The sequence below is a fragment of the Canis lupus genome, chromosome 14 (genome assembly GCF_003254725.2).
Source record: "Canis lupus dingo isolate Sandy chromosome 14, ASM325472v2, whole genome shotgun sequence".
NCBI lineage: Eukaryota > Metazoa > Chordata > Mammalia > Carnivora > Canidae > Canis > Canis lupus.
Window position 1 is genome coordinate 16,552,399 of NC_064256.1, and position 12,665 is coordinate 16,565,063.

Genomic DNA, 12,665 nt, shown 5'->3' on the forward strand with positions numbered 1-12,665 from the left:
TCCAGTCATATATCTTAGTAGTACCCATGTCAGCATTCTTAACCATAGTCCATCAAAGTCCAGCTATGCCATGTGATGACTGGAACTGAATAGAGTAATTTAACACTCTGTAAATTGCAGTTCAGAATTCTCATAGAATAATAGAGTAATTTACTTGAAGGTTTCAGCAGCGATTTCTCTTCGTTGTATGCAGATATGGTTTCTCTGAAAAGATTTGAATATGTCATTTGCTTTGATCTTTAAGAGAATTACCCATGAACAATTTTTTTTCCTGATTCCTTATTTCATATTATTGCAGAGGGATTAGATTAATACATTTGCAGGGAGAAATCTTATAACTCCTTGTTCTGCATCAGCTGTCATATAAACAGAAATTAAAGATGTGCAAAGCTTATTAATTTGTTTTCTCTTGTCCTGCGTGGTCTATAGTTATTCCTTGGAGAAGTGCTTTCACTGGTAGCATTTGAAATGACTAATCAAATGGGACTTCTCTCTGTATCGTTCCGTAGTATAAAAAATACTATTTTTTTTTGCTATCCAATGCGATATTTTGAGTCTTACATTTTTTTTCCTTACCATAGTCCTCTGTAAGGGCCTTACGTATTTACATTTTTGTGTTAATTGTGACTATTTCTTGGATGTCGTTAATACAAATATTCCCACTTATCTATATAACCCGTAGCTGTTGTTTTAAGATTTTATCTCTGGGGTCTTCATTATCTATGGGAGTCTACTTCGCATTTTCAAGCATTTTTAAACATCCATGACACTCTTATTTTCAGTATGTGAATAATGATGATCGACTTCAGTTTTAAAGGATAGTTTTATTGCTTTCTCTCACTACACCTTAATTTTGAAGATTTGATTTTGTTTTATTTTTATTCTTGTTAGCATTTGTGTCATCAGTAATGAGGACCAGTTTGCCATCCCTGTTTCTTCTTTTCTGTAATCTGACCAGACTGACCAATAGACATGTTCTAACTAGGGAGACAGCCTGGTATCATCACAGAGGGATCACTGGCCCAAGATTCAGAGTCACCACTTCAGGTTCTGGGACTAAAACTAAGATATTTAAACACGTAGTGCAGTTTCCTTACATGTAAAAATCAAAACATTGTCTTAGGCATTCTCTAGATTTCCTCCAGCTCTTTTAGCGTTCAAGAAAATTGTACTGCTGAACCAGAGGTTTCCATGGAGACTGCTGGAGTAGCTTACAAATGAAGTTAGGGTTTAGGTATTTTGGTGAAATTTGGTTTAGATATTTTACTGAGTTGATTTTTTTTTGCGTTTAATATAATAATAATAATATTTAATAATAATAATAATAATTTAAATCAAGTTCTTGTCTCTATTGCAGTGTATTATGTTCATTCCTCAGACTAGCTTAGGTAATTCATTCATTCATTCATTTTAAGGATATTTATTGAACACCTGTATTGTACCAGACACTGGATCAGGTCTGGGGCTTACAAAGGTAAGAAAAATCTGGGGATGCCTGGGGGGCTCAGCGGTTGAGCATCTGCCTTCAGCTCAGGGCATGATCCTGGAATTCCCAGATTGAGTCTCACATCAGGCTCCGTGCAAGGGGCCTGCTTCTCCCTCTGCCTGTGTCTCTGCCTTCTCTCCTTGTCACTCATGAATAAATATATAAAATATTAAAAAAGAAAAATCTGTCCAGGTCTTCATGGTCAGAAGGAAAGGCAGTATGATAAGCTATCACACAGGTATACAGTTAGTATACTGGCAGCTCAGAGGAGAAGGTGATAAACCTACCCTTGGTGGTTAGTTGAGGAGAGATGAGAAGGTCAAAGAAGGTGTCATCAACAATAATTACTTGGGCCTGACATGTCAAACCCATCTTTCAGAATTGACGAAACTTTGGTAAAGGGACGTATAGGCCATGCCATGGACAAGAGTATCCTACCAAGGGGTGAAATAGGTGATATTTGTGGGTAAAGTAGAAGAACACAATTTAAGAAGCAGTTGAAAAAAAAAAGAAGGAATGGAGGGAGGGGGAAAGAGGTTGGAGACCAAATGGAGAAATATTTAGGAATAGTTAGAATATGACAATTTGATTATGGAATGAGAGTAATACAGGAAGGGCAGGGGTTTCAGATGACTCTTGAGTTTCTAGCTCAGGTAACTGGACCAGAAAGCAAAAATACAGCTTTGCCATATTATTAAACATATACACACACACTAAAATATATATGTACTAAAATATATGTATAATGAAATATATATACTAAAATGTATAGTTAGATACATGCATATTAAAATATGATTAAGAATTATTGTAATGTAAGGAACATTAATGCCATTGGTACTTTAAGGTGGGTGGACTTCTCAATATTCCTCCTAAGTCTTCTTTTCAGATGTGGATGCTGGGAAGGTGGCTTCCACTCACCCAGCTTGTACCTCCTCCCAGGTCAGCAGCAGGTCACCCTAGGCCTTGGCTTTGCTGAACTACAATAATAACTTTTCTGTACTTCATTCTTCGTTTTTGTTTAATATTTGTTCTGATATGTTTAATTTGTAAGTACAACTTTTCAGAGTTGTTTCAGAGTTTGAAAAATAAATCTTAGAGTTTCCCCTTACATAAAAGATCTGCTCAGATCGGTTTTGGATTGAATGTTTTCTGAGATGAGCTTTTACACACAGTCTAGGGTTTGGTTCGGTTTTGTTTTCATCTCTTGAGAGCTCCACAGAAGTATTTGACTAAGATATATTGTGCCTATCTGTGCCTAATGAACCACTAACCACACAGTAAATGATGAGTGACAGTTTAATCAATTCAGTTCCTCAATAGTCACCAAGGGCATGTGGAATGTAATTTTTTAATCTTTCACTTTTCAAATATTGCAAATGCCAACATGAAAAGATCACATCTATTACGTGTAATGAATTTTCTTACAAGTTACAGAAATTTTTTTCTTTTTTAAATTTTGATCTTTTAGGAGCTAACCTCCTAGAGAACAAAACTCTTTGGTCCATTTTACAAATACATAAAATCCAGCAGAGAAAAGTGAGAGAAAAATGGCCACCTTGGTGCATCAAATCATACCAGCTTTAATTGCATAATGGTGCATTTCAGTGAACCATGGCTAAATGAAATTACCTATTAGGTTAATTAATGTGGAACCTTTCTGAGTTAGTATTGCATCACAGTGTGTAAAATTCAGGTTGTGTTTAGCATTTAATCTAATTTACTTCACCAGTCTGCTGTTTCTTTGTTGTTCCTTTGGCTGGAACCTGAATACACATTCAGAAAATTAATCTGAGTTATAAAGCTCCTTTCAAAATACAATTACCAGGTGCCAAGCATCTGCCTTTGGCTCAGGTCATGATCTCAGGGTTCTGGGATCAAGTCCCTTTTTGGGCTCCCTGCTCCATGGGGAGCCTGCTTTTCCCTCTGCCTCTACTTCTTTCTCTCTCTCTCTCTCTCTCTCTCTCTCTCTCTCCTGAAAAACAAAAACAAAAAAAAAAAAACACAGAATTACCTAGATTCCTTTAGATTCATGTTCCTCAGTTTCTGGTCCTGTGACCAGTAGCATCTGCATTGCTTAGGAGGCTTGTTAGAAATGCAAGATCTCAGGGCACCTGGGTGGCTCAGTTGGTTGGGTGTCTGACTCTTGATTTTGGCTCAGGTCGTGATCTCGGGGTCATGGGATCCAGCCCCAAGTCAGGCTCTGTGCTGAGTGTGGAGCCTGCTTGAGATTCTCCCTCCCTTATCCTCACTCACACTCTCTTGATGTCTTTCTCTCTCTAAAACAAAACAAAACAAAAATAAAAATAAGAGAGAGAGGAAGAAAGAAAGAAAGAAACACACTAGGGTGGCTCAGTGGTTGAGCATCTATCTGCCTTTCGCTCAGGATGTGATCCTGGGATTCTGAGATCGAGTCCCCATCAGACTCCCATAGGAAAGCCTGCTTCTCCCTCTGCCTATGTCTCTGCCTCTCTCTCTCTCTGTCTCTCATGAATAAATAAATAAAATCTTTAAAAAAGAAAGAAAGAGAGAAAGAGAAAGAAAGAAATGCAAGATTTCAGGCTTCAGCCCAGACCTTGTCAGTCAGAGTCTGCATTCTACTAAGATCTCCATGTGATTAGCATACACAATAAAGGGTTAAAAGCAAAACTTCAGATGCTTTTTTACTAATTGACACATAGGCTTTGAGGAGATTTCTGGTGCTTGCCTAATATTGGAAGAGAAAAGCAAAAGAACTAACTTGCAGTGAATTATGTTTCTGCTCATCTGCTTTCTTCCTGCCAGAAGTAACTTGACCCTGTCTTTATCTACAGCCTACCTTCCAAATGTTTTGACAATGTGCATAGTTCTGAATGGTTCTAAATAATTCTTTGAACTTGAGTAGAGGCCTCCTAACTTTCAGCTAGAGAAGTCTGTATGGAAGGGACAGGTCTCCTCTCAAGGTGATGGTGTGAGCTCGGTGGGTCGCTGTCCTCTGCACATACTCAAATGTGCCATGATCCCTCCCAGACTCTGTGGTTAAGCTCTGCTACTTGAAAATGAAACTGTCACTGTCTGCTTAAAGATTTCTATCCTAAGGAATCTCAAGCTTTTGCTAATAAATGGATGAGATTAGAAGTGAAAATCCAAGAAAATTTTTTTGAGATTTTAATTGCACTATATTTTAAAGTATTAAAGTCCTTCTACTTTGTGTACTAGGACTGAACCAAACTATTGCCCTGAGAATTAAAGAAGAAGGAGAATAGTGTTTTATTTCTGCTGACCAGAAGAAGATTAATGCCAAGTAGAAAAATAATAACCTCTAGGTCCTGTTTTATACTTCTTAATGTGAGATAATCATTTATTGGGTTAATTAACATCTTGTAACATTAATGTCTTCATGAGAAAATTAAGTATACTCCATTTGAAATGCCATATGTCAAATGCAGATATTATTTGAGTATAAGAGCTGATGGATCTAATTAATCCCTATTTTTGTTGAAGGATATAGTTATCCAACAGGATTTTAATAAACAGGTACATTACATTGCATCTTAACTGGTGACATTAGTGACCAACCCTCTTTTGTTCAAGTCTGGGAGGGCTGCTATATTGCCATAACCACTTTGATTCATTTGAATCAAATGAATCTTTAAAAGTCTTTAAAAGTAAAAGACCAAATTCTGATTCTGAGAACCTTGATAGTTCCTGGTCTATTTATATGTAAATACAGTACAGTTGCAGGAAGTGACCAGAAAAGCATGGAGTTAGGGGACCTAACCCAGTCTGAGAGATCAAGAAGCCTCCCCAGAGAAGTGGTGGTGATCTTGCTCTTCCCTGCTCTGATGGAGAAAAGCTTTTGCCCCTTTTCTAGAACTTCCATTTTTTCTGTGCATTCACACTCCCCACTGATGCCCCAAACTTAATAGTTCAGATAAATTTTTCATTTGCCATTGAGTATGCATATGCATTTTCAAATACCTTTATATCAAAATTCATCTCTGGTTAGCTTGCTGCCCATTATTTCATGTTGAACCTTACTGACATGTCACAGTCTAGCCCGCAGTTCTAGGTGGCTCCTGCTGCTTCTAAGAAAAAGTTCATGGGGACGCCTGGGTAGCTCAGGGGTTGAGCGTCTGCCTTAGGCTCAGGGCGTGATCCCACATCGGGATCCCTGTGAGGAGCCTGCTTCTCCGTCTTTCTGTGTCTCTGCCTCTCTCTCTGTGTCTCTCATGAATAAATAAATGAATAAATCTTAAAAAAAGAAAAAAGAAAAAGTTCATCAGAAAGCACAGAGGTTGTTTTTCTCTCACATAGTGAAAACTCAAAATGCAATGGCTTTTCTACTTAAAATGACCAATTCTGTATAAGGTCCCACGAAGATGCAGTCCATCTTCATTTTTGTAAATAATAAACTTGAAATTTTAGAAAGGTTTTAAACTTATAGAAAAATTGTAAAGACAATAGAGAATTCCTATATACTCCTCACCTGGTTTCCTCTGTTGCTAACATCTTACATTACTGTATGTACTGTGTGCTTATGGTCCTTTTATCTCAACTAGTGAATCTACAGTGTTTTATTGCTATGAACTAAACAGATTTATTTTTATTTCACTAGTTTTTTCTTAATTTCTTTTCTTGTATTTTAGGATCGCATCCAGGATACCACATTACATGTAGTTGTCATGTGTTTTTAGTTTCCCCTGGGTTATGATGCTTTCTCAGACTTTCATTTTTCATGACCTTGAAAGTTTTGAGAAGTACCAATCAGGCATTTTGTAGACTATCCCTTAGTTTGAGTTTGTCTAATGTTTTGGGGAGAAAGACCACAGAGGTGAAGTGGACATTCTCATCATATCATGTCGAGGGTACATGCTATCAACATGACTTATCTCTGATGATGTTAATTAACTTTGATCATATAATGAAGGTCCGGTTTGCCAGTTTTCTCCGTTGTAAAGTTATCATCCACCTCCCATCCCCACTCCTATACCCTACTCTTTTAAAACAGGTTAATTAGCTCCACTCTTAACTTTGTAGTAGAGGGAGAGGGGAGGGAGGCTTGCATTGCTTTGGACTCATTCAGTCACCAAATATTTTCGAGCCCTTTCTATGTGCTGACATGCTGCTCTGCCCCAGGAATGAGATGATGAACACAACTTTATCCCTGATCTTGGTCTTCCATCTAGAGGAAACACAGCCCAAAAAAGGAGAGATGAGTTAATATCCTTTGTGAAGAAGGAAACAAACCAGAGAATGGAGGGTGAAATATGGGGCCTGGGCAGTAAAAGGAAACCTGCCTTACATATGGTGGCTGGGAAAGACATTTCTGAAAGGAGCTGTTTGACTGACTCCAGACTAACAAGAGGCACTTATCCATGCACAGGATGAGGGGAAATGTATTGTGAGAGCAACATTAGCTCATGCACTGTCCTAAAATGGGGAGGAGGATGGCATGTTTCAGGAAAAGAAAGCAGAGCAGCATGACCAGACAGAAGAAATCTCATGGATATGAAATTGGTGAATATGTGGGGACTTGACACAGGTCTCCATTCTTAGTTTTAAGGTAGAAAGAAGCTTAAGATATAATTAAAAAAAATCTAATTCCTCTCCTTTATCAATATAGAGACACTGGTGTTTGATGTGGATAGAAGGAGAGCAGATGGAAAGAAAATAACTTGAAATCCTTTCCAAACACAGCAATTACATTTATATGACACAATATTATATTTATTTTCATTTATCAGGTAAAATTTTAGTATTTATAAAAATAAAAGGTAGTACTTCCATACAATAAAATTTGGCCTAAACATAAAACAAAAACTTCTAAAAAAAGTTCATAAAAGTGAATTCTCCTTTCACCCTATCCATTATTCAGATCAACTCCCCAAACTCTATTTTGAGAAGAAATCCCTTTCGGAGTGGTTGTATAAGCACCTTTATTAAAAACCACCCTACACATTTGCTCCTAGTTTATTTCTCACTTAAAAATACTCTAAAAAAACCTTTAAGATTAAAATATTCATCTTCAACCATGTTTTAAGAATCTACTAGTGTTTTGGTAAAATGCACAGAAACTTGTAAAGCATATTGACCACAGGAAAACTGCTGAGGAAAATAGTGAAAAGCCAGATCATGTCTGAAAGCCCATTTTTAGTACTGATTTATTCACAAATAATCATAATATGTAGTTTCTTTTGTTTTTCTCCATAACTGATGAAGATGATTTCTTCTGTTTACAAGTATGCTTTCAGGCAAGTGAAGGGTAACATAGATCAGGATTTGGCAAACTTCGTCTGTAAAGGAGCAGTAGTACATATTTCAGGGTTTTCAGGGCATATGGTCTCTGCAGCAGCTACTCAACTCTGCTCTGAGGATGAGAACGCAGCATAGACAACACATAAATTAAATAAAATCTTATTAACCCTGAAATTTGAATTTTATATAATGTTTGTATATTGTCAAATATTCATCTTGATTTTCTTTCAACCATTTAAAAAAGTAAAAGACATTCTAAGCTTGTAGGTTATAAAAACAGGCACCAGGCAGGATTTGGTCTGTGGTCTGTGCACCCCTGTGTATGATTGTATGTGCGCCCCACCCCCACCCCCCTGCCCCGGCTCGGGAGGGGAGAGAGGGCTTTTAGGAGAGTTGTCTCATTCATTTGCTGCCATGAGTGGAAAAGAATGAGGTGGCTTTACATCCAATGGCTGTAATTGCTTCTGTCCTTAAGACTATTTTATCTTCTGATCTGCCTGTAATCTGGATGTTCACCTGTATGTCCGGTTGGTGAGCTTTGTCCCTCATGAATCCTGGAATGCAGAAAAAAATTGAGTGAAAGCCTAGGGATAAAAGGCAAATTCTTAGCCTAGTGTATGGACTTCTGCTCCCTTTAACTTTCTCTTGCACTTTCTAAGCAGAGCCATCATAATAGCATTTGGCTCTCCCAAGATTCCTCATGTATAGGGTACAGCTTTTGCATCTGGAATGCCCCATTTCCACTCTTGTGCCATCACACCATAATGCACCATATTCCACTTTTCTTGTCTTGTTAAACTTCAGGGGTTCAAGTTCTTCCACACTCTTCTACCTTGGGCTGAGCATGTCCTCCTGTACTTTTTTGCTATTTATCATGGGAATTATGTAGAATATTTTAGAATTACTGTGTTGATAGTATACACACATACATGAAGGAAACTTGATAGTTTTCCCCAAATTGACAATAATCCAAAAAGTTTGCATGACCATGCCAATCAGGAGAAGTGAAGCTGAAAGAAAAGAAAACTTTTCCTTTTTTTAAAAAAAAAAGATTTTATTTATTTATTCAGGAGAGACACAGAGAGAGAGAGACAGGGACACAGGCAGGGGGAGAAGCAGGCTCCACACAAGGAGCCCGACGTGGGACTCGATCCAGTGACCCCAGGATCACATTCTGGGCCAAAGGCAGGCGCTAAACCGCTGAGCCACCCAGAGATCCCTGAAAAGAAAACTTTTCTATACTATCAGAAAGGAAAGTCACCATTTTTTTTTTTTTTGGAAAGTCATCATTATGCTAGAGGAAAGACTAAGTTATCTCTGTATTCTCTTTGTAGGAAATATTTTAGAATTCTTATAGAAGAGGTAATCAAAGATTATGCAGCCAGAATTATGGAAAGAAAAGTATTAGAGAGGTGTGTCAGTCAATAAATAGGTTACATCATTTTTCTGAATTTAATATTATTTGTTATATGTGTTAGCTTTTAAAACTTTGTGATTTCTTTTGGTTTTCTCATCCTGAGTTCACTTTTGTGCTCAATTTTTCATAATTTTGTTTACTTTTTCAAAGAGAATAACTTAACTTAACTTTAGAGAGAGTGCACATGCAAGCAGGGGGAGGGGCAGAGGGAGAGGAGAAGAGAGAATCTCTAGCAGACTCCTCACTGAGCACGGAGCCTAATACAGGGCTCGATCCCAGGATCCTGAGATCATGACCTGAGTTGAAATCAAGAGTCAACCACTTAACTGACTGAGTCACACAGATGACCCAATTTTGTATACTTTGTCAAAATAAGAACTCCCAAATTGACCTTCAACTTTAAAAACTTGTCTCTCCATAATAATAATTACAAAGAATTATCAATTCTGCTGCACCTGAGTGGCTCAGTCAGTTAAGTGCTTGGGATTCCCTCTCTCCCTCCCCCCTCTCCCCTTGCCCCTCTACCCCCACCCTGCTCTCTTTCTCTCTCTCTCTCTCTCTCTCTCTCTCAAATAAATAAATAAATCTTAAAAAAGAATTATCAGTTGTGCTTAAAATCTTATTTTGAACCGTGGTGAAGAAATCACACATCTGCAGCAGAAATTAAATTTGAAAGTTTTTAATTTGAAAGAACTGAAGAATACATGAGCATGGATGGGTTTTTCATACATTATCTTACCAGGTAAGGATTAACTAATCCTGTGTGAGAGTTTGTACACACTGCATTCTGTGACAGCTTAAATTGTAAGCTTTGTGACCAGTTCTTATTCTTGAAAAATTTAGACTATGTGGGTGATAATTACATAATTATTCAAATGGCCAAAGAAGCAACAAATTAAAGGAGACATTTCCTGAAATAAGATTATATACCATAAGTATAGAATTTAAGTGATTGAATTCTCTTTCAGTAAACCATAGGGCAGTCAGCTTAATCCATCGAGAGAGGGAGTGCAGAGTAATAGAGGGTAGCAAGGGGGGAAAAGTGAAGCAGGCAATAGTCCCTTCATATTAAATTAAAGGGTTTTTATTGCTGTGTGGCAATAAGGCAGCTCCAGTAATAAAGCATTCTGCTATGCTATAATATGTTGACACATTTGATACTTTTACTTTCTAATTTTCTTGTGCATTCTATCTGCATTTATACATCCTTTAAGGATAATTCTGTCAGCTTTATTAGTATATTCTCATACATCTTTGGAAAATGATATCATCAGGAATGACCATTAGAAATGAGAGTCCATGTCCCTTAGCCAGCTAAGTAGTTAAAAGCCTATGGAAATGCTGTATCATCGTATTCCAACTGAGTAAAATTGCAGCATAGATTTATCTTTTAATTGTTCTAAGTATCACATTATGGAAATGATAAGACCCAAGCCAGGGTAACAGCATTTCTGGTAAGTGTGTATAATGGTCACCTCACCACCCAGCCCAGCTGGGTGCACAGCGGAGGCAGCTGTGGCTTCTGCCGAGGGTCTGCACACTCAGAGCTCTAGCTTGTGCTGGGAAAGACTAAAGACAAATTGTAGTGAATAGAGAATATATTCTGAATGTTAAATAAAAATAAAGGGAAGATGCCAGTACAATTTAAGATCTAAGATATTTTATGTAAACATAAATGAGAAGACAGTAGAAGAGCACCTGAATGGTATGATCAGTTGAGCTTGCAACTCTTGGTTTCAGCTCAGGTCCTAATCTTGAGTCCTGATAGTGAGTTATGATCTTGGATTCTGAGATTGAGCCCCACGTTGGGCTCCATGCTCAATGCAGAGTCTGCTTGGGATTCTCTCTCATTCTCCCTCTGCCTCCCCTGCCTAGTGCTCAATCTCTCTAAAATAATTCTTGAAAAACAAATTTTTAACAAAAGAAGACAGTAGATATGTAGGTCAGTAATCTTAGAAAATTATTGGAGTAAAAATTTGGAAAGCCACTAAATGGAAGTTTTAGATTTAACCAGGCATCTGAAGCACTAATATTTATAAGAATATCATTGCATTTTAATATGCTAATAAAATGATTGTCAAAAGTATGTTGTGTCTCAAATCTTAAATGAAAACAACTTGTGTTAAACCCAATCTGCCTAGAACACTGATTTTAAAATGAATTCTTGGCTATTTAAGTGGAATTATTTTTATGATATATAAAGTAGCATTTCGGGATCCCTGGGTGGCGCAGCGGTTTGGCGCCTGCCTTTGGCCCAGGGCGCGATCCTGGAGACCCTGGGATCGAATCCCACGTCGGGCTCCCGGTGCATGGAGCCTGCTTCTCCTTCTGCCTATGTCTCTGCCTCTCTCTCTCTCTCTGTGTGACTATCATAAATAAATAAAAAATAAATAAAAATTAAAAAATAAAATAAAATAAAGTAGCATTTCTTTGATTTTAGTCATTTTGATTCTATTTACTTTTAGTGTTTAATTTGGAGTGAAATTATGTGCTGTAATAGAGAAGAGATTTCTGCAAATGCATTACTTCTTTAATTCTATACTTTATGTACAACTGTGATAACAACTGGGGCAGTTATAGAAATATAATCCCTTGTCCTTAACCTCAAAAGGATCTAAAATAAGTTAAAGACACAAGGGTTTTGCTCACTCTAAGTTAAATATGAATGCAGCAATTGAAGAAGTGTCCCAATATGTTCATGATTTCATTAGAGTACTTTTAGGAAACATAAACCCATTTAAGGTAGAACCATCTAAAAAATGTGTGTGTGTGTGTGTGTGTGTGTGTGTGTGTGTGTATTTATTTATTTATTTATTTACACACATGTATATCTCGGAGAATTGCTACAAGGTAGAGAATGCTAGCAAAATCAACGTATTATCTGAACATCCAGTCCTTAGGAAGGCAGGAACAAGGCCATTTCAGGGGATTTCATCTGCATGAAGACCCTTCTTGCTAGTGCTCTGCCATTAATGGACTTATCCCATTGATATAGGCTACTTTTTTTCCATCCCTCTCTCAAGCGATTGTTCTTTAAAGTCCCAGCAGAAGTATCTCATTGGCTCTCTGCCTATACTATGGATTGGTTGTTCCCACTAGGTTAGATTCAGGCCTCTGTTGTCTGGGAGCTAAGTCTCCTGATCTGCTAGCCTGCCTTGAGCATAGTCTGCTGAGCTAGGAAGGGAAGTTGGCCGTGGTAGATGGCTGATATGGTGAATGAAAACTTAACAGAATAAACTCATAAAGGGAGCTATTCTGTCTGCTGGAGTGTTCGTGTAAGGCTTTATGGAAGAAATGGCCTTTAAATTAGATTATAGAAGCTGGGTTGGATTGATAAGTTAAGAGCAAATAAAGAAGGAAAGAGTTGTAGTAGTGAAGCAATTTGAGTCAAGCTATATGGGTTTACGCCTAGCCTATGGGCAATCAGTCCAGCTTGGCGATCCTCATGGTAGCTGCCCTGAATAACCTGAACTACCTGAGTCAACACCCAGGATCCAACCTAGATGGATTGAAAAAGGATCTCTT

At 37.7% G+C, this 12,665-nt stretch overlaps 1 protein-coding gene across 8 annotated transcripts in view; it reads left to right on the forward strand.

Annotated features, from left to right (window-relative positions):
* CDK14 (cyclin dependent kinase 14) overlaps positions 1-12,665 on the forward strand; it is a 722,297-nt gene that overhangs the window by 499,300 nt on the left and 210,332 nt on the right. The window lies entirely within an intron of this gene.